Source organism: Anolis carolinensis, chromosome 3, assembly GCF_035594765.1.
Source record: "Anolis carolinensis isolate JA03-04 chromosome 3, rAnoCar3.1.pri, whole genome shotgun sequence".
Lineage (NCBI taxonomy): Eukaryota > Metazoa > Chordata > Lepidosauria > Squamata > Dactyloidae > Anolis > Anolis carolinensis.
The window spans coordinates 95,688,309-95,709,058 of NC_085843.1; the positions used below are offsets into that span (position 1 = coordinate 95,688,309).

General features: G+C 39.1%; 1 long non-coding RNA gene across 1 annotated transcript; it reads right to left on the reverse strand.

Moving 5' to 3' along the window:
- Positions 1–1,956: 1,956 nt before the first annotated feature.
- LOC134298004 (uncharacterized) lies at positions 1,957–15,124 on the reverse strand. The gene is made up of 2 exons (XR_010004968.1): positions 13,628–15,124; positions 1,957–6,004 (listed from the first exon to the last, which is right to left on the reverse strand). It is a non-coding gene; the product is annotated as an uncharacterized LOC134298004 (long non-coding RNA).
- Positions 15,125–20,750: the final 5,626 nt, after the last annotated feature.

The following is a 20,750-nucleotide window of genomic DNA, read 5'->3' on the forward strand; positions in this document are numbered from 1 at the left end:
CAAACATCATGTTATACAACAAATTTGACAGAAAAAGTAGTTCCATGCGCAGTAATGCTATGTAGTAATTACTGTATTTACAAATTTAGCACCAAAATATCACAATGAATTTAAAACATTGACTACAAAAACATTGACTACTAAAAGGCAGACTGCGTTGGATAATCCAGAACACTGGATAAGTGAATGTTGGATAAGTGAGATTCTACTGTAATATGAAATAATTTCTGTGGTAATCCAGTCCAACCCAATTCTGCCATGGAGGACACAATCCAAGCACGCCCAGTCTCTTAATAATAATAATAATAATAATAATAATAATAATAATAATAATAATATGATCATACAATCATAAGGTTAGGAGACACTTCTAAGGATCATCCCAATTCTGCCATGCAGGACACAAGCCAAGCACTCCCAACAGATGGCCACCCAACCTCTCAATACTAATACTAATACTAATAATAACATCATCATACAATCCTAAGGTTTGGAGTGACCCTTAAGGATCATCCAGATCAACTTCCTTCTACTATACAGGAGGACACAATCCAAGCACTCCTGACAGATGGCCATTCAGCCTCTACATAATAATGATGATGAAGATGATGATGATGATGATGATGATGATGATGATGATGATAATAATAATAATAATAATAGCATAGAATCCAAGAGTTTGGAGAGACCACTAAGGGCCATCCAGCCCAACCCTTTCTACTATGCAGCAGGACACAATCCAAGCATTCACAACACATGGACAATGTATAAATACTATACAATACTACACAGGGACATAGACCCCCTCTACCATCACCACTTTCACAGTACACAAACAACCAAATGCATACTAAACATAAAGACAACCATACAACAGACATTCAATACCACCACTACCTCAACAATTTTTCACCAACACCACCAGACAACGCCACAGCAATGCGTGGCCGGGCACAGCTAGTCCTATACAAAAAACTATTAGAATGGGCAACAGAAAAAGAGGAAATCAAGAATTCAGTGATACAATGGGCAAAAAACACAGGAAGACCGATAGAATTAAAGGAATGGGAGTCAATTTGGACAAAGAAAATCAAATACACATACACTTCAGATCTCAAAGAAAATTGGCTAAAACTATTACATAGATGGTATTTAACCTCGAAAAAATTAAGTCTAATGTATAAAAATACTAATAATAGATGCTGGAAATGTAAATAACAAGTTGGCTCCTACTTCCACATGTGGTGAAGCTGCAAAAACAAATTGAAAAAATTTGGAAAATTATTCATATAGAATGTAATGAGATTTTAAAATTAGAATTGACAATGAAACTGGAACTCCTTCTGCTAGGACTATACAAATCCTCAGATAATGTTGATGTAAATAAGGATAAACTTTTTTACTTTTTCCATAACGGCAGCCAGGATTGTATTAGTGAAATACTGGAAATTGCAAGAAATATCTACCAAAGAACAATGGATAGACAAAATCATAGAAATTAAAGATATGGACAAATTAACTTTTTTGATCAAGAAAAATACCAGCAGAGCCATGAAAAAAACAGATTGGACAGTCTTTGAAGACTATCTAAGAAGGGAATATGAATTAAAAAGAAAAAAAGAAGAGAGACAAAGCGGAAGAGAATAACAGAAGTCTGTCCCCCCCCATCCCCTTGTTTTAGGCCACTATTCCCTGGCACAGAGCCACAATTCCTACCCCTCCTTACTACCCAACATTTATTCCCTTTCCCCCCTTCTTTCCCCATTTACCCACCCTCCCTACCTGTCCCTATTTCCTCTAGCCACCCATTTCCTCCCCTTTCCCTCCCTGCCCTAAGCCCACTTTCCTCTGTACCGTGTATCCTTCCCCCCACCACTTTTCCTTTAGAATTTTTATTGTAGTGTATTAGAAAAGCATCAATAAAAATTATAAAAAAAGGAAAAAGGCAGACCTCTCGACAATAGAAGAATGACTTGTTAAAGTATTTATAATAGCAGAAATGGACAAATTAACATGATGAACAAAGAAAAAACACAAAAAACTTCAACAAGGACTAAGAGCCATTTTTAAACATTGTAAAAAAGTTTTTTTTAGAAGGCTTCATAATTTAATCTGTTAGAATCTGTGAAGGGAATTTATAAACAATAAATATTAGGCCAGAAGGAAAAACAGAAAAACAATGTAATAGGAAGGAAGAATGGAATTTTATATGAATGTCTTCAACCCAAGGGTCACTAAAATGGGAGGGGTGGAAGAGTATAGCCAAATATGAATATTGTATATATGTTAGGTAGTATTGTATTGTATTGGTTTATGTATATATACATATATACATATTTGTTTAAAAAACAACAGCAAAACACTTTGAACTATACTGATGAGGAGGTGAAAATGGGTTTCAGTCACTGTACAAACAGTTTTCAAAAAGGAGCTTCTTTGTCAGATGCTTTGTTAATAGAAGTAGGCCTGTAATTAGTTATTATTGTATTGTTTTATATGCCACCTTTTACTGGCATGGGACCCAAGGAAACCAATTTGCTTGAGTATGTATTCTGTTCGAACAGGGAAATTCTGTGATTAACACACATTTGTTCATATCAGAACATAGTAGATTTCAGTTATGCTACTGATATTCAATGACAATGTCATTGTTATTTTATAAAGGAAATAATGCCAGTAGAAGTGTGGAAAATAATGGGATGAAGATTTGGCTGATGTAAAGATAGGAGAACATGACACCTGAACATCTTGGTAGCTGAAATAAGTCCCACCCCTTTTAATGGTGTAAAAAAAAAGGTAAAGGTTTCCCCTGATGTTAAGTCCAGTCATGACCGACTCTGGGGGTTGGTGCTCATCTCCATTTCTAAGCCGAAGAGCCGGCGTTGTCTGTAGACACCTTCAAGGTCATATGGCCGGCATGACTGCATGGAGCGCCGTTACCTTCCCGCCAGAGCGGTACCTATTGATCTACTCACATTGGCATGTTTTCGAACTGCTAGGTTGACAGGAGCTGGGGCTAACAGCGGGCGCTCATTCCACTCCTGGGATTTGAACCTGGGACCTTTTGGTCCGCAAGTTCAGCAGCTCAGTGCTTTAACACACTGTGCCACCAGGGGCCCCTTTTAATGGTGTAATATTACCTAAAATGAGATTGTTGAGATAGCAGTATATGCCTGTTGAACTCAACACATAAGACAGTTGTCTCCTAATTTTCCTCTCCCTGAAATGAGTTAAAGGGCTGGGGGCAAGAGGCAGAAAGCTTGGAAGGAGGGGAATTTGAATGAACAGGAAGGTGAACAAGGCAGGTTAAAGGATTTGTTGCAGGAGAAACTATTTCATTTTTAAAGCCTGTCTGAATACACAAAGGTTTAGCCTGGAAGCTTTGTTTCCTAGAATCTAGCTCAACTGTATTTTGGATATATACGCCAATTGGCAGAGAAATACTGATGTGACCTGGAAAAAGGAATGTTTCTTGTCAGTCTGTATTGTCTCTGCTGGTAGACTTTGACCTGGAAAAATATATTAGGTGAATATTTTAAAGTGGACAAATTAGCCTACCAGTCTCGGGAAAGCCTGAGTACTTTCTGTTGAGAATGGGAGCCTCTCCTCTGGGAACTCATCCCCTGCTCTTCACAGCCTGCAATGTTCCAGCCTCCCTTGAGATTCAATGGACACCTCTCCAGTCTGCTGTAGAAGCCCCTAAATACATCAAGCTCAGAATGCCATAAGGTGGCTGAGAGCTCTCGGAAGTGTCAGCCCTGTCGAGCAATTGGGTAGAGCAGTAGCTCCCTTTTTTTGGTGGACTGAGGTTGAAAGGACAGCAAAGCCTGAACGACCCGGATAAGGTGTCCTCCACAGGGCATATTGGATCGTGACAGGGCAAACTGAAGCTTCATCTGGAGCCTCAGAAAACAGCTGGCCAGTGCTCATTTTCAAAAGAAAGAAAAAGGAGAGCCGAGGAACTGGCTCAACAAAACTGTGACATGAAAAAAATCTATTCAGAGGCTTATCCCAGCAGTATAAGAGGCTGAAAACAGTGAGACTGTTAAACTATAAAGGGACTTACAAAAAAATTGAATTAAAACCAAGATCAGAATCGGAATATGGCAATCTGGGGGATTTGAAAAGGAAAAAAAAGGAAAGAGATTTGGGAGGCTGAAACTTTCTAGTGTGATGAATTTAAGAAAGATGCCATTAAAATGCGATAAATAAACAGGCTGATCTTGAGGAGAAATTGTTGTGTCTATCCCAGAGCTTTGTTAAATGAAAGAAACAACAATACAGTTGAAGAAGAAGAGAAGAGAGGCCAGAACTGACGCAACAGAACCTGAGAAAAAAGGCTGCAGGGTGTAGAAATGAAGGAGAAGAAAGGAAGTGACAAAACAGAACCAAACAGGCCTGCAGGGGAAAGATAGAGTGGCAGAGAACGGAAATGAGGGCATAAGGAGAAAACATAAAGAGAAGCGGAAGTGGAAAGAACAACAGAAGAATGCAAGAAAGGAAGTCATGAAAGAACTAAAGAAGTTTACTTCAAAGAGGATAGAGAGGTAGAGAAGATCGGAAACTCTGAGTTTGCCAAAGAAATGCCAATCCTAGATATATCCTTTATAGCTAATAATGATCAAACATTGTAGACACTAGACATGTCCAAAAAATCGTTTTGAATCGTATATCGGAATTATTTCGGATTGTTCTCGCTTTTTGATACGCATTCCAAGACATTGTCTCACAGCGTAACCAGCAATGTAATTCGAACCATTGTTGGCCCATTCTCTAATTGTCTCTTAATGTTTTGTTATCCCCCCCCCCAATTTTTTAACGTGTTTTTAAATATATATTTTTAATTTTTTTTAGTTTCTGCAACCTACCTTAAATGGGAGCTTAGCTCAGCCTAACATGGTTCTTTCTCTTAGCAAGGGAATTTCTAGTTTTCAAAGTATCTTTGCACTCCTTGCCAGGGCATTGCTTGGCGTGGTGGTCACTGGTCCATTTCTAATGGAAGGCATTGGATTGAGGCTTCTGGGATTACAGAGCCAGAGACACCATTGATTTCCAATGTCCTTCTTGTTTACAAATATAGCAAGGGAATTTCTAGTTTTCAAAGTATCTTTGCACAACTTGTAAGGGCATTGCAAATTTGATGAGGATAGCTCAAGATATGAGGGTGGGAGAGCCCTGTAAAAGTCCCCCCCCCCCCCCGGTTCCTTTTTCTTTGTGATTGCGCATGCGCGTCTGCCATTTTAAAAACATTTAGAATCATTACAATTTTTTGGAAATATCCTAATTTTTTGGGTGAAAAAATCAGAAATACTTTTTATATTGAAGCGCCAGCGCCCCCTACTTTAGAAACGAGAATTGAAACATTTTTTTCATTGATCGGGCATGCCTAGTAGACACAATGCTACTAAAAGGCCTTGTAGACTTGTATTTGGCTGAAAAATCACTTCATATAATGTCATAGCGATGAAAAAGGGTAATGAAGAAGTAGAAGCAAATATATCTAAAAATAATGAAATACAACAAATTATGCACAAATTAGCTGAATAATATATTCTAGGAACAATATTGAACTAGTTGGAGAAATAACAATGTAAACACAGTTCCTTAAAGAAACAAATAAAATTGTACTCTATCACCACTCATCAAACTAGAGTCTCTTCAAAATAATAAATATCTCAGAACTCAGGACCATCAACAGGGAATATGAGCTGAGATTAATGTGTCACTTCAACATTAAGAGTACACTGCAGATAATCTGTAGACATTATACAAATGGCTGTAGAATTATTAGGGGGCTTCTGTAAGGCACACTGCATCATTCCCATGTATTTGTGACCTTTGAATCACATACTAAAGGAGCAATAGAGAAGGATTAGACAACGACAACAAAACCGAGCATGTTTCAACAGCAAGGTTAATGGGGAAATGCTACCCCAGAACTGTCCTTTGTAGCCAGTGTTGATACAGCATTGTCCAAGATCATAGGGTCAGAAAAAGAGGAAATCTGAAACAAATTGAAAAACATGGTCACATCAAGAAGTGATAAACCTAAGTGTCACAAAAACACAAAGGAATGAACTAGTAGCAATATATAAATATAGTTTCAGATTGATTTAAAACCATGTTTCCAGGTACCATGGAGAATGGAACATTGGCTGGAATTCATTTGATAATATATATTTATATAACCATAAATAGATATTACACACATTAATGTCTTTTTTGGGCACTGCACAAATAGTGTGGCCCCATCTACATTGACCATTTAGGTGGATGTGAAGTAGAATCAGCACATGAGCAGCCACAAAATGCACATGGGCTGATCTGAATTCATCTGGGGAAATCTGCTTAAAGTGGCCCCAGGTTAAAATAAATCAGGGGAAAATATGAATCCTGTACCAGTGTAGACACCTGCAGTCAGTTCCTAGCTACAGCAGCAACAGTCCTACTTTCAGCCACTGTCATGAGTCACAAGATATGGAAGGAAGAAGGAGGACCTCTGATCATCAGGTAGGTTGTAACCAAGGGCAGTTCAACCGTTAAGCAAACTACGCGGTTGCTGAAGGCGCCATTCTCTAAGGGGCGCATTTGGGGCGCTGATGCCCTAAATGAGCAGCTTCTTTTTTGTCTTTTTTTCCTTTTTTCCCCTCCCCACTTGGGGGGCACGCCCTCAGGGCATGCCTCACCTTCCCCCTCCCGCATGCTGGGAACAAAGAGGCCGGGGGCTTGGTGAGTGAGCCGCCCCTCTCCTCCTCACCAAGCCCGCGGCCTCCTCCTTCAGAGTGAAGGAAGAGGCCAGAGGCTTGGCGAGCGAGCCGCCCCTCTCCTCCTCTCCAAGCCCACAGCCTCCTCCTTCAGAGCAAAGGAAAAGGCTGTGGGTTTGGTGAGCGAGCCACCCCTCTCCTCCCCGCCAAGCCCGCAGCCTCCTCCTTCGGAGTGAAGGAAAAGGTTGCGGGCTTGGCGAGGAGGAGAGGGGCAGCTCACGAAGGAGGAGGCCACGGGCTTGGTGAGTGAGCCGCCCCTCTCCTCCTTGCCAAGCCTGTGGCCTTCTCCTTCGGAGCGAAGGAAGAGGCCGCAGGCTTGGCAAGGAGGAGAGAGGAGGCTTATGAAGGAGGAAACCAGGGGCTTGGCAAGTGAGCCGCCCCTCTCCTCCTTGCCAAGCCCACAGCCTCCTCCTTCGGAGTGGACTTGGTGAGTCCACACTGCCATATAATCCAATTCAAAGCAGATAATGTAGATTATCTGCCTTGACATTCTGGGTTATATGGCTGTGTGGAAAGACCCTCAGTGCTCTTCCACACAGCCATATAACCCAGAATATCAAGGCAGAATAACCCAAAATATCTGCTTTGAACTGGGTTATCTGAGTCCACACTGCCCTATATCCCAGTTCAATGTTTGGTGCTAAATTCGCAAATATAGTAATTCCTACATAACATTACCATGTATTGAACTGCTTTTTCTGTTGATTTGTTGTAAAACATGATGTTTTGGTGTCTAATTTGTAAAATCATAATGTAATTTGGTGTTTAATAGGCTTTTCCTTAATCCCTCTTTATTATCCAACATTTTCGCTTATCCAATGCTTTTATTTTTCAGTGATTGGTTTGGGAGGGGGCACCAAAATTCTATTCGCTTACACTTGAAAATTACCTAGGGCTGGCCCTGGTTGTAACTGCTGTAGTGGGAGTGTTGGGAAGTTGGGCCCTGCCCAGCCAAATTGGCATGTAAGGAGTAAAGCTGACAGTAGATGACCTTTTTTTGGGAAAAAAAATTGGGTGTCAGAGGGTCACCCTTCCACCACCAAGGTGGCTTAGGGAACCCCGTCAGGCCAAATTCAGATGAGAACCAGTGTTTTGGACAGAAGCCTAGCCCTCCTTATTCATCAGTCTATAAACACCCTGAGTCTTTGGGAATTTAGCAGAGTACTTCATTTCTTTTCCATCAGCCACATAATAATAATAATAATAATAATAATAATAATAATAATAATAATACTTTATTTATACCCCGTCACCATCTCCCCAACGGGGACTCGGGGCGGCTTACATGGGGCCATGCCCAAAACCATACAATATGACAAAATATAAAACAACATATCATAACACAATTTAACAATACAATAAATAATAACATACATTACAATCCAAAATTCAGAAAAAGCAATAAAAACCAGGGCAGGCCACATGAACACTAAATTAAAACTTGGTGAGAAAGACATATGAATAAAACCACGGGGAGCAGGGACATAAAATAGTGGAACAGTCTAGAGGATAGATATCCCAAGGGAATAACCGAAGGAAAATATGACTAAACCCAGATGTTTCCTGGTGACCTGAACAGATGTTTTCTGTCCAGTAAATGGAGTGGTGTGTCCATCTGGGCTCTAGAGCAAATGCCCTGATATAACCTCCTTAAGTTGTATATTTTATCCTCAGGGAAAGAAATATATACTTACATTTTTTTCTATGGGAATGGGGCAGAACTCCTGTTTAGACATTCTGCTTAAGGGTTAACTAAACATATGCAAAAGAGAAAATGCCTTAATCATGTTAAAAAATAAACTTAAATAAACTTTTTAGGTATGAATAAGCCCTGGAAAATCAGAGCTTATAATCAACAGGAGACCTTCCATCCCTGCAAGAGGCTCTCTACTTCAGTCATCACTTTTTGTACAAGAAAGTAATTATGGAGCAGGGGGTGGTACCACCACTACATTCCTCTTTTCTTATGTCTCATAAATGCTTTAATAGTGCTAAAGAGTGCTTGAATGAAAGCATGACTGAATATCTGTATTAAACCTCAGAGCCTTTGTGTTTGAGTTAATCTAATAAAGGAAGACGGGGGAAAGTGGCTCTTTAATATGTGTCTTGATTCTTAATAAGACTTTTGCTTAGTAAGGTAAAGGTTTTCCCCTGACGTTAAGTCCAGTCATGTCTGACTCTGGGGGTTGGTGCTCATCTCCATTTCTAAGCCGAAGAGCCGGCGTTGTCCGTAGACACCTCAAATGTCATGTGGCTGGCATGACTGCATGGAGCGCCATTACCTTTCCGCCAGAGCGGTACCTATTGATCTACTCACATTTGCATGTTTCGAACTGCTAGGTTGGCAGGAGCTGGGGCTAACAGCAGGCGCTCACTCTGCTCCGAGATTTGAACCTGGGCCCTTTCGGTCTGCAAGTTCAGCAGCTCATTGCTTTAACACACTTCGTCACCGGGGCTCAAGAATTTTAATTATTTATGGACATCTACTCACATATGTGGCACAACACAGAACTGCACATATTGATACCCATTTTGATTTCGCCCTTTTAATTTGGCTGTCCAGATAGGGTTCATGCATGATCATTCCCTGAGTAAGCACAATCAGATAAACACTTAAACTACCACATCTCAAACATGTCTTTGTTTGTGACAGATTTAGTCTGGTATGCTTTTATCTGATTACACCCTCTTTGTGTGATTGGCTGAGAAACTGGAATCACATTGTTTGATGAATATGTGCATTAAGTAGATGAATAATTAAAAGGACTTATGTTGATGTATTGAGGGATAGATGATTGGGAATGCAATTAAACATGAGAGTTATTTGCTCCCATTTTTCATGTCAAAAGCAAGCAGGCCATTTTGCCATTCTATGTTAAAGAGCAAAGTTGTAATGCACAAAACATATTTCTCTGTAACCTGTGATTTGGTGCAAACTGGAGAGAGGGAAATGTAGCTAGAATGAGCTTCCTCTTCTTATGGCTTTGCTGCCTTAAACTAGCAATAAAATTTTCTATTGATCTTATTGGACTTAAATATCAGATTATGGTTTGGATGCTTCAATAGTGGATAATATTCTAAATAGTCCCACTTTCTTCTAGACATCCAACTGTGGTTATGAAAATGACACTAAAACTTTGGGCAACCTTATTTCAGGATGGAAAAATTAGTGCAAGAGAACAGCAACTCTGCATGTAGTTTCATCTCAGCTTCCTAACCTTACCAACCATCTGTGCAGTGTCTTGCATCCTTCTGCTCAGCAAATAGGCTTATATGTATGTAAATGTAGCACTTAGGTATTGCTTTTCACACTTTTCAGATGTAGAAACCAGAGCAATAGAGAGCTGTTTCCTGTTAAACATTTTACGCTGCTGTGTAAATTGCCTCCTCTAAGACGTTAAGCTACGAAGAAATATTGGCAATGCTTACACACTTTTCCTGGACCCTGTGAATGCTGAATAGTTTGTGAGCCTAGGGATCAATAAATGCGCAGAAATAGTTTGCCAACCATTAGCTATGCTTTCCTTACCAGAGGATGAAAAATAACATCTTAAAATACGCTTATTATCATTCAGTGCTCCCAGAAAATCTACAGTCCTAGAGACAGACCGACTACTATAGAATCTAAAAACAGCTGTATGGTTTTTGGCCTTACTCTTTTCCTTTATTCTTCTCATGCTTTTTTACCCTGTGTTATAACTGATTTTAGAAATATAAATGAAAACAATACAGTAAAATAAATCATTTGTTGAATTGAGACCTCCTTATTTTTGCAGTGAATACGTTTCCTCACTTTATTTTCTGTTTTGTTCCATTTGATTTCCAGAAGAGGTAGCAGCTACAAACATTTGCTGGTGTTTATACTGTAGACCAGTGTTTCTCCAAGTGTGCTAGGTGGAGCCCTTGGGGAGTTGAACTGGATTGCTCCTATTACTATTAGTATTATTACAAAGGCTGGTTGGCCATCTGTTGGGGGTGCTTTGATTGTGCTTTTCCTGCATGGCTGAAGGGGGTTAGACTGGATACCTGTGGGATCTTCCACTGAAATACTGTTAACTTTGGACCTCATCACACTAGAGTTTGGATCCACTTTAAATCCACTTTAGGGAGGGGCCTTTGAACAGCTCAGCCAGACAGGTCCTGGGCCTTACCAAACTTCAAACTCTAGAATTCTGCAGGAGGCAGAAACTGAATTTAAAGTGGATCCATGCTCTGGTTTGGTGAGGCAGTTTATGTTGGCTAAAATTGTTCTTCATTTTAAATATTGTATTGTAATTTATTTATTTATTTATTTCCTTTATTTATTTCCTTTCCTCCACTGGACAAGATATGTCCAGTGTGCATAGGAAATTGTTCATTTTTTTCCAGTTAGTTCACACAAACACTCTCCATCCATTTGCCACTGGCCCAGCCCGTCTGTCCAAATTTTAAAACATGATGCGTCAAACATAGAATCATAGAATATTAGAGTTGGAAGAGACCTCATGGGCCATCCAGTCCAACCCCCTGCCAAGAAGCAGGAAATCATATTCAAAGCACCCCCGACAGATGTCCACCCAGCCTCTGCTTAAAAGCCTCCAAAGAAGGAGCCTCTACCACAGGCCGGAGAAGAGAGTTCCACTGTCGAACAGTGAGGAAGTTCTTCCTGATGTTCAGGGGAAATCTCCTTTCCTGTAGTTTGAAGCCATTATTTCGTGTCCTAGTCTGCAGGGCATCAGAAAACAAGCTTGCTCCCTCCTCCCTATTACTTCCCCTCACATATTTGTACATGGCTATCATGTCTCCTCTCAGCCTTCTCTTCTGCAGGCTAAACATGCCCAGTTCTTTAAGCCGCTCCTCATAGGGCTTGTTCTCCTTTCCTGTAGTTTGAAGCCATTATTTCGTGTCCTAGTCTGCAGGGCATCAGAAAACAAGCTTGCTCCCTCCTCCCTATTACTTCCCCTCACATATTTGTACATGGCTATCATGTCTCCTCTCAGCCTTCTCTTCTGCAGGCTAAACATGCCCAGTTCTTTAAGCCGCTCCTCATAGGGCTTGTTCTCCAGACCCTTGCCTGATAATATACATTATATATATAAAATATAATATATTTTTTAAAATTGGGCCTCCACAAGAAACTTTTTCTTCAAAAAAGGGCTTTGCAGTTGAAAAAGTTTGAGAACCCCTGCTCTAAACAAATTAGTCAAATTTCTTTATTCCTGTCAGATGAAATTCATAATTGTGGAAGGACAGTCGTCCTACAAAGAGGAATGAATAGAATGAATAAGCCAGATATATTAAATTGTGCAGATCAGTTGCTCTAGTCATGAGATAGAGTTGGTTACTTATTTATTGTATGTAGTGTTTCATTATTGGCAGCTTTGAAGATTTTTTTAAAAGTAATTTTCAAAGCTTCCTGCTGTGCTGATGTTGTAGCTTGGTAAACCTCATCTTATGCTGTTTAATCAACAGAGCTATACATAATAGGATTGTTGCAAAACTTGTATCTAAGGTTGCCAATCAGTGATTTGCAATGTCATCATTGGGAAGAAGATTTAAGCTCCGACAAAGTGCATTTTGAAAGTCTATTTGTGTCATGTTTCACAAACTGTGGCTGTTTTATCCTCTCTATGAATGGCAGGCTTTGAGAGATTAGTCTTGCTCCTTTCCTGTTTTGCTACAATTCATCACTTGCAAATCAGCTGCTTCCAAAATTAAGGATTGACAGCCAACATGGTGGAACTGTTAGTGTTATGCTTTATTTACCAAGAATAAATAATCTCTACAGGATACCAAAGTCTCGAGTCTTCTTAGGGAAACTCTGCCCTAAAAATAGAGTGGCATATATAATTTATGCAACAGACTGTGATTGTTTATGAATAGAGAGATCCACCAGTTAATTTACATTTCAAAATGGGGTTGGGATAATTGTATTAGAAGTAGTTATATATAGTGAATAAGCAATTGCCCATGGCACCTAAAGGCTAACAAATGTATTGTGGCATAAGCCTTAATGGAACAAACCTGCTTTTTCAGAAGCATGAAATGTGATTCTTCATCAAGAAGTATGCATTTACTAAAAGTAACATTTTGTGCATGGGCTTGGGACTATACAGAAATGAATTCTCAATCATTTGTTGTGCTATCATAGGATTCTTGGAGTTGTTTGTTGGCTGACATTTTTTTTTGGAATGGGGGTGCAGAAAATTAAATTTTGTTTGATTAGCATTTTAAAATAAAGTTACTGGAATCTAAGAAAAATGAAGTACATTTATAATAATGGACTTGTAGGAGGAAAGGAAAAGTGACAAGTTTTCCCTGCTTGCAAAAGATCAACTACAAATATATTGGCATTGTCATCATCATTGTCATCTGTATTTATATCCTGTCTTTTCCCTGAGACTCAAGGCAAGGCAAAGTTTTAATTTATATCCCAAATTAGGCAAGTGCGATGTTGTTAAAACAGACAAAAACAACAGCATAGTAGCTATGAGGGCGGATGCAGCAGGTTGCTGAGGCTCCTCGTAAACCTTCAGTGTTCTGCCCTCACTATGCACCCGGGTTGAGCTGAAAGCTCCCCCTTATCAACAGATTGGGGTTGGTGAGGTGCACAACCCGTAGGGCCAAGAGGTGACTGACGAACCAGCCCACAGATGGTTCGGAGAAGCCAGGCAGGCCTGCAGGGTGGCAGGGCGCAGTGCAAGGACTCCTAGCCAAAGGTTAGGCCAGAACACCAGTCACTATTTTAAATTTTAAGAAATAAAGAAGAAAGCAATTTCAAGAAGAAAGAAATCCTGAGTTGCAGAACACAGCATTGGAGGGTGCAAAAAAGAACAACAAGGACTTGGAAGGCCCATGGGAAGATGCGTAAGATCTACACTCACCCAGGGAGGGCTGGAATTCTCCGCTGGATGGAAGGCTGGAGGCGACAACGTAGGGACGAGGCGCAAGGAAGGGAGAACCGTCTGGGAGATCTGCATGGTTAGGGTGCAGCAGCTGAAGGGGGGCAGCAGCGATAGTGAGGGAGACAGTGAGAACCAGAGGGCCCAACCGAAAGTAAATACAAAAAAATACAAAACAGGAGTGAGAGAGACGTGGGAGAAGGAGAGCGGCAGGGTTATGCGAGAGGAGGAGAGGCAGGGTGATGCAGAGTGAGGTGTGTGGTGTGGTGAGACGCGGTGACACAGCGAGGCCACAACGGTGTTTGGGTGACGTTGGAGACCAGGACACAGTAAGGGCGGAAGCAAGTCTATATTACAACACTAGGAGCAAGGATATAGAAAGCAAGAGATAACAAATAGACACTGGTCCACAGAGGCGAGGGACTGACAGACGAAGGGAGAGAAAAGAAGAAGGAAAGCAGAAGAGAACACATCAGGTTCCCCTTGCTGATAATTCTTTAGTAACTTTTGCCTTTCTGATCATAACTACTGTGATAGTTGTTTTTTTTCCTTTTTTTTCCTTTTTTTCTTTTTTCCTTTGGTGTTTCACTGGAGGGGGGGGAGATCAAATGCAACATAAGCAAATTTAAATCACGGAGAGACAAAAAAAACAACAACCAAGATTGGACCCGAACAATTAACTGTTTCCCCCCTTTAGTGCAGGAAGCAAAGAATTTGGATTAAACACAAAATAAAATAATAAAAACAATTAAAATAAATAATAATAATAATAATAATAATAATAATAATAATAATAATAAAATAAAAATAATAATATAATGTAAAATAAAATAATATAAAATAATAAAAATAACAAAAAAATAAAGGAAAGGAAAGAAAATAAATAGAAAAGAAGAGAAAGAGAAGAAAGAAACAAGATATACCAAACAAAATTAAGAGATACACTCAGATACTTAATGTATCAATTAAGACATTGACAAAAATAAGAATAGATACTCAGGGAAGGAAATAGAATCAATATATATAAATCAAATTAACCCAATAATATAATCGAACTAAAATAATGCAAATCAAATCAAATTAACAAAGTAATAAAAATAAAAATAATAACAAAATAAAGGGAAATCTAGCTAGAGGGAGATACAGGGGAATTTACTATCATTATCATCTTAATTTTTAAAAATAATACATTTTTATTTATTTATTTATTTACATTTATATGCCGCCCAAAGGGGACTCAGAGTGGCTTAAAAATTACATTCACATACAATACATTATATTATTAGCATAGTACAATTCTAGCATTAAATTACTATATTGTACTATATCATTACAAAACACAAACAAAACAAAAAACAAACAAAAGATAAATTCAATACTCTGCCCAAAGAAAAAAGTGGGGAATAAAGGATTTTTTAAAAAAAAAACAAAAATAGATAATTAAAGGAAAAAACTACTGAAAAAGAATAAAGAAGAAAATAAAACAATAAATACAAAACCAAAGGAAGGAAGGAAGAGGGATAAAGAAAAGGAGGAAAAAGGGGGGAAGGGGGGGGGTTAGAGTAAATAAAATAAGGAACTAAAAGACCACACCAAAATTCAGGATGGAAAAGGATAAAGACAAAGAGAAAAAAGGGAACTGCAAGGAAAGAATCATTAACAGAAGATTGTAGCATAAAAGACGTTATGAGAGAAATATTAAAAATACAAACAGAAGTGCAAAGGATACAAGATAAACAGGACAGTCAATACACCAAAATCAAGGAAGAGATGATCGAAATGAAAAGGAAAATAAAGGAAGAACTCCAAACGCTGGTGAAAGAGGAAATAAATAGGATTAGAGAGGATATGGAAATAGCAAAACAAGGAAACAAGGAGAGATTAAAAGAAAACATACAAATAAAGAATCAACAGGAAGAGATGAAGAAAGATCTGGGAGTACTAAATAAGTCTATACATTCACTAAAATTACAACAAGAACTCATGGAAACTAAAGTGAAGGAATTCCAAATAAATATGCAGGAGGTAGAAAAAGAAAACATAAGAGAATCAATTGTAGAAATTGTGGCACATATTGCCTAAAAAACTAGAGAGCATATTGATTCGAATATAGATAGAGTATACAGAATCCAATCAAATTATGCTAAAAGATTTAATACACACAGGGACGTAATTGTACATTTTGGGAGGAAGAGCTTAAGGGATGAGGTATTAAGAGTGAATGCAAGCAAACCCACGTTTTATAAAGGAAATAGAATTGCTATCTTAAAGGAACACCCCCTAACAGTGCTAGAAAGAAGGCGGAAATACTACTTTCTGTCAGATGAGCTAAGAAGGAGAAACATAAGATTTAAATGGGAGAGAAGAGAGGGCTTGATGGTGACCTAAGAAGGTAGCAGATATTGGATAACAAGCAAACATAAAGCAAAGGTCTTCTATGAAAAATGCCTTTAAAAAGAGGAGAAAGGGCAAGGTAACTCCCAGAGGGGGAAAGAGGAAGAAGAAGGAAAGGAAGTTTTTCAACCAGGAGAGGTAGATCATCATCATCATCATCATCATCATCATCATCATCATCATCATCATCATTTAATTACTTATTAATCGCCCTCCATCCAAGATGCTCTAGGCGATTTACAAGATAAAATTGTAAAGGATAAAAATACATACATATAAATATTGATAAAATTAACATAGATTGAAAGCTCTAGCAAAGAGCCAGGTCTTGAGTGCTAGGGTAAAAGGCCCTAACTCACGCATGGCTCTCATATAGGGCGGCAAGGCATTCCATAAGGCAGGGGCAGAAATAGAAAAAGCTCTGCGTCTGGTCCTTTCCAAATGCACTTCTCTAGGACCCGGTATGTAAAGTAAGTAGCGCTGAGATGGTCATTGCGACCTCCGATGATGGGAGAAGGAGAGACGGTCCCTAAGGTACGATGGGCCCTGGCCATAAAGAATTGTAAAGGTCAGAACTAGCATCTTATATAGACCATGGTAATCAGTTGGAAGCCAATGCAGATGCTGCAGCACTGATGTTATGTGGCATTTCATGGGTGTTCTTGTGAGTAGCCTGGCTGCCACATTCTGAACAATACAGAGCTTTTGGGTTGTGGACATCGGAAGGCCAACATACAGGGTGTTGCAATAGTCCAGCCTAGACGTGACCGTGGCATGGATAACTGTTGCCAGAGCCTCATCAGATAGATAAGGTGCCAGTTGCCTCGCTTGTTGTAGATGGAAAAAGGCCTGTTTGCTAGCAGCAGCGACCTGAGCTTCCATTGTCAGCTGCGAATCCAAAACGACACCCAGGCTCTTAACGGTAGGCGAAGGAGATAGAGCAGCACCATCGAAGGTGGGTAGCAAATGGGTCAGACCAGTTGAGCGGCCATGCCAGAGAATCTCAGTCTTCGCCGGGTTCACCTTCAGTCTACTAGCACATAGCCAGTTCGACAGAGCCTCCAGACATAAGGTGAAATTGTCTGGTATTGACGTTGCTCCAGGCTCCAAGCCCAGAAGGAGTTGGGTGTCGTCTGCATATTGATAGCAATCTAGGCCGAAACTCCGAGCCAAACTAGCAAGGGGTCTAAGAGAAGCGGGGAGAGAATTGCACCTTGGGGTACCCCACATAGGAAGAGAGATCTGTCAGAGACTTGATCCATATACTCCACACATTGGCTCCGGTTTCGCAGAAATGAGTTGAACCAATTGAGGGCCTGACCGCGAACTCCGGACATGGCGAGACGAGATGATGAGCTAGGCAGGCAAAAGAAAAGACCAAGAGAAAAATCTCCTGAAGAATTCCCAAACCAATCAGACATGGACAAAGAGATATCAGATAGTGAGGAGGAAAACGAGAAAAATGACGATGAAAGGAATTAAATTATATTCACACAATATTAATGGTTTAAACTCCCCAAATAAAAGAAAGAAAATGTGGCACCAAATCAAAAAAGGACAGTATGATGTCATTTCATTATAAGAAATGCACATAGTACACAAGCAAGTATCACACCTGGTCCAAAGCATCTTGGGAAAAACCTATTGTTCATCCAGTGTGGAAAAAAGAGGTGGGGCGTAACCTACGTCAGCAACAAAATCCCATCCAGAATGGTCTTTAGAGACCAAGAGGGGAGATTGTTGAGTATAACGCTAGAAATTGAGGAAATAGGAAGATCTCAATTGAAGAATTAGTAGAACCATCAAGAGAATGCCCGCCAATAAAGCACCAGGACCAGATGGTCTCACAATGATTTACTACAAAACTTTTCAAGACATCCTGCTAACACCTCTGCAGAAAGTAATGAACAGAATTTTAGAAGAAAAAAGGAAGAATGCAAATAAAGTTAGGCTCCCTAAAGAGAATGCAGACAATACCCAGGTTAAGACCTATAGACCGATCTCACTATTAAACGCGGACTATAAATTATTTACAAGTATCCTTGCCAAGAGACTAAAAGAGATTCTAGTGAACAGGATAGGAGAGGACCAAACGGGGTTTTTACCCAGAAGGCACATAAAGGATAACATCAGGACAATATTGAATGCAATTGAATTTTATGACAAAAACAATCAAAAGGAAATAGCCTTCCTGTTCTTAGATGCAGAGAAGGCTTTTGATAACATCAATTGGTTTTACATAACAGAAATTTATGGGAAATGGACGCTGGGTTTTATTTCATCAATGCAATAAAAGCAATATAATCTCAACAAACAGCCAAACTCACAATAAACTGACAAAATTCCAACAGCATAAAGATAAATAAAGGGACGAGGCAGGGCTGCCCTCTCTCCCCCTTCTCTTTATCATGACCCTAGAGGTACTCCTAGAAGCAATAAGAAAAAACGAAGAATTCAAAGGGCTCAGGACCAAAAATTACAGCTACAAAGTCTGAGCGTTTGCGGATGACCTGGTCAGTATTATAGAAGACCCACTGAACCAATTTGATAAATGGTGGAAAATCATAGAAAGGTTTGGGGAAGTAGCAGGTCTGAAAATTAATAGAGAAAAAAACCAAAATATTAACCAAAAACATGTCAAGCAAGAAGAAAGAAGAACTACATAAAAATCTGGTATAGAAATAGTGTCAAAAATCAAATATCTAGGGGTAATAATTATAGCAAGTAATACACAACTTCTTAAAAACAATTATGATAAAAATTGGAAGGGAATAAAGGAAAAAATGAAAAGATGGAAGACACTCCAACTATCAATCCTGGGGAAAATCGTGGTAGTTATAATGAATATTCTGCTGGAAGCTCTATTTTTATTCCAGAACTTGTCAATTCTGAAATCAAAGGTAACATTATCAAACTGACACAAAGACATTACAAAGTTTATATGGGAGAATAAAAGGGCAAGAATAAGTTACAAACATCTAAAGGACGGCATCAAAAGAGGAGGGTTAGGCCTGCCTGATCTGCAATTGTATTACAACACAGCATCCCTGAGCTGGGTAAAAGACTGGGCATCACTTGAAAAAAAGAAAAATATTAGCTCTGGAGGGACAGGATTTAAGGAAAGGTTGGCACAGCTATTTATGGAAAGGAAAAAGCAATAGGGAAAAAAACTGCAAAAACCACTTTATAAGGGCAGCCCTTTTAAGAACATGGGAAAAGTATAGACAAAGATTCCACACTAAGGTACCATTATGGTTCTCGCCATTGGAAGCTGACCATAAGAGAGAAATCCCCAGGGAAAGATGGCTGACTTATAGACAAATTCTAAAAATAGAAAATCAAGAGGTCAAGTTAAGAACACAAGAGGACATCAAGACGATAGATCCATCAATGACATGGCTGAATTATTGGCAGTTAAAAGAAAGCTTTAACGTAGACAAGAAGTTAGGCTTTGAGAAGAAGGACAGGTTCTGGGACAAAATAATAAAGATAGATATGAAATTAATATGGATTCATTGACACAAATGCTGGTGCAGAATAGACCACACGGAAAATCGACAGACTGGAATAAAATAAGACTTTATTTGAAGAATGAGAATATAGAACTTTACTAAAGATGGAGTTAAAATAACCCTCGGACAGAGAGATTACAAAGTCCAATGCTGACATAGAAAAGAGATTAAGAAAACATGATTTGCAACTCAGGAAATCTGGAAGTATGACTCATACTTTGGTTCTTTTTGGTTTTTGTTTGTTTGGTTGTTGTTTTTTGTATTTTTAACACTATTTTTCCTCCCCCACCCCCAATCTCCCTCCCCGATCCTCTCTTTTCACCTTTCCCCCAAAGGACACTTTCCTACCTATCCTTTTCCCAACCTTTTCTTTCTACAAATTGTTCCACTACTTTTATTGTAACTTTAAAACCAAAAATAAAATGAAACCCCCCCAAAAAACAACGTCATTAAAATGGAATTAAACTATTAGCAAAACTAAAAATAGTTAAAACATATAAAACACCATCTAAAAACAATTGAAACAACACAGGATACTCTTTATTATTACAAACTCTTTATTTCAAAGTCACCAGTTCTCAAAAGCTTATCAGAATAATAATAAAAAAGTTTTGCTTGTTGAAAAAAGGGCAGTCAGCTTACTTTCATTTGTACAAAAGGCCTCTCTTGATCCAAAAATAGCTGAAGAGGACAACAAATGTGATCAAAATGCCCACCCCCATGGTGCTTTGAGTCATTTGGGGGCAAGGGATTATTTTTTGCAGGAAGGTGCTGTCCTCCAATGTCTAAGAGGGCAAAAATGCAGTCTGCTAAAGTTAGACCTTATTAGTTGCCAAACCCTGGTTTAAGAGGTAGTTGTGATTTATTATTAACATTCCAATTTCTTTAGAAAACTCAAAGCAGTTTTTGTAGTTTGCAGTGGTACATTACTGGGTCTACTAATTCCATCCATGGGACATCAAACTGTTCTCTGGGCATCAAAGACTCAGTTGAAGGCAGCAAACTCCATGCAGCAATACATGGAACACATCAAATGTGTTAAAAGATTATAAAATGACATCTTAGAAGGGATATGCATTAGATTACCACATGGTGCCATCACATAACATTATCAAGAACAAGTGGGCTGAGAAGAAGAGGGACAATTCCACCCTCTGCTGAAAAAAACAAATGTCATCAGGTTGCTGACTATATGGTAC